Source organism: Diachasma alloeum, unplaced genomic scaffold, assembly GCF_001412515.2.
Source record: "Diachasma alloeum isolate Michigan unplaced genomic scaffold, Dall2.0 Dall_scaffold_00179, whole genome shotgun sequence".
NCBI classification, from domain to species: domain Eukaryota; kingdom Metazoa; phylum Arthropoda; class Insecta; order Hymenoptera; family Braconidae; genus Diachasma; species Diachasma alloeum.
In genome coordinates, this window is record NW_021680345.1 from 5,322,299 (window position 1) to 5,324,330 (window position 2,032).

Consider the following 2,032-nt stretch of genomic DNA (forward strand, 5'->3'; position numbering starts at 1 on the left):
CCCCCCCCCCTTCTTGTTGAAACGATTCATCACGAGAAGTCGATTATCGTTCAGGAAATTGCTCAACTGACACACTTTGTGCAATTTTAATCTCCTCCCCCTCTCATTTACCATAAAAAAAAAATGAACAGTGCATTGATTTTCAATGAAACTTATTCGCAATCATCAAATTACCCCAGACATGTTTCTACATGTTTCGCACACACTGATTTTTCCCTCCAATCATTAATTTGAAATAATTCTTGGACTCACGTTGCTGTTATTACCAAGCCAAGAATGCCTGGTGTCCGTGAATGCAATCATTATTCTCGATGAATCTCATTAGTACTGTTTTTTTTTTCTATTTTTATGGCAAACTGTGTTACAAGAAATACACATATATCAGCAATGCTGGCCTGACAGGCATCGTGTGATCAGTGGATAATAATGCCTGTTGTCAAGTATGATCGTGCAGACTCATTAATCCTTAACAAAACTGGGCGTGGTATTATTCGCGTTACAAAAAAAAACATTTCCCTCCACGGAGTTTGTTAGGGGAATAATAACTACAAATACTTTTAACAAGACTGATCTCCTTCCCACGATTGTGAACATTGTTCTTGGGTCGTTATTCATAGCGGGGTATTATTATTATTTTTTAGAGTTTTTTTTCTGTTGAACGCTGGATAGATGGGATGATTAACATGGAAATAAGAATAAAAAATTCAGTCATTCTGTTTAATTTCAGGGGCGAAATGAAGTCTTTTGGATTAAAATTTCTTGAACTATGTTTTTCATTTCTTAATGAAGACGAGGTGATTAATATCGATTTTTTTCATTAATTAATGTGGAAATAAAAAAAGAGTGGTGATTACTTCTGTTTTATTTCACTGTAAGAGTGAATTCGCCCGGAATTTCTGGTCAACTTTTCGACCAATATTTTTAAGTTCATAATCAAAACGAACATCTCCAAGAATTTTCTTTTCCGCTCGTTCATTTAATTTAATTCCACGAGATAGACTCGAACAGTTCCAGTGCAATCATTAAATATATTTGGTACGTGCCAGAAGTACGAACGGAAGGCTGCGACATGTTTTATTCAGTGCATCCATTACCCACCGCAACACCGATCACGTTTTTGCTTTCGTCCCATTCTTTCACACCTCTTAACTCCCTTTCTTATTCCAACCAACCACCACTAAAAGTATCTTCCACCTCTTTTTCTCGGTACAACTCATCTCACTCGTTTAAAAACCCCTCCCCTCCCTCCCCTCGACATCTCTAAAAACGAATTCGTATGAATAATTAAACCAGAACGTTCTCGCATTATGCATCGATCTCTCATCTCACTACTACGAACAGCCCATTGGTACACACTGTTTCAATTCCTGGGAACTTGTACATAATGGAACGTAGAATAATTTATCTCGATTCAAATATCGTTTTTTAATTCAAAAGAAGAATATCGAGAGAGACTGGGGAAAAAAACATACTAAACCGACTCATTTAAAATGCCATACGGAATTGATTAAAAACATTTCAGTTATTTCTATTTCCCTCTGACTCTTTGTCCCCCTCCTCCCCCGCCATTCAATCATGGGAAAAAAAAATAATAAAATACCGGTAGAAGGAATGAAAATAATTCAAATGGAATTGACAATGGAGTGCAAGGGACAATTGATTTTCTATCGTAAAAGTGGTGAAAAAGGAAAATTGAATTCAAGAGAAAAGGGAATAGAGGAGAAAAAAAAATCAAGTGAATTAAAGAAAACTTCATTTCTTCGGTAAAGTACATCGATCTCGAGTGAATGGAGAAATAAAGGAGTCGGAGGGGGGGGGGGAAATAATTTCTTTCGTCAGGACGAATGAAGCAAACGAATCAATCAAGGGAATTGTATATCTTCTGAATGAAATATTAAAGGCTTTCAGTGATTGAATAGAACCACTTAATTGCACTTCCATTTAACCGTCACTCTAACATTGAATAGTTCTTAAACCCTCACTGCATTATCCATAATTCTCAGCGTACTCTAACACCCCCCCCCCCCCCCTT

The 2,032-nt window shown here is 36.7% G+C and overlaps 1 protein-coding gene across 10 annotated transcripts in view; it reads left to right on the top strand.

Moving 5' to 3' along the window:
- Positions 1–2,032, top strand: part of LOC107042230 (TOX high mobility group box family member 3) — a 195,336-nt gene that overhangs the window by 186,030 nt on the left and 7,274 nt on the right. The gene's annotated exons all lie outside the window — the stretch shown is intronic.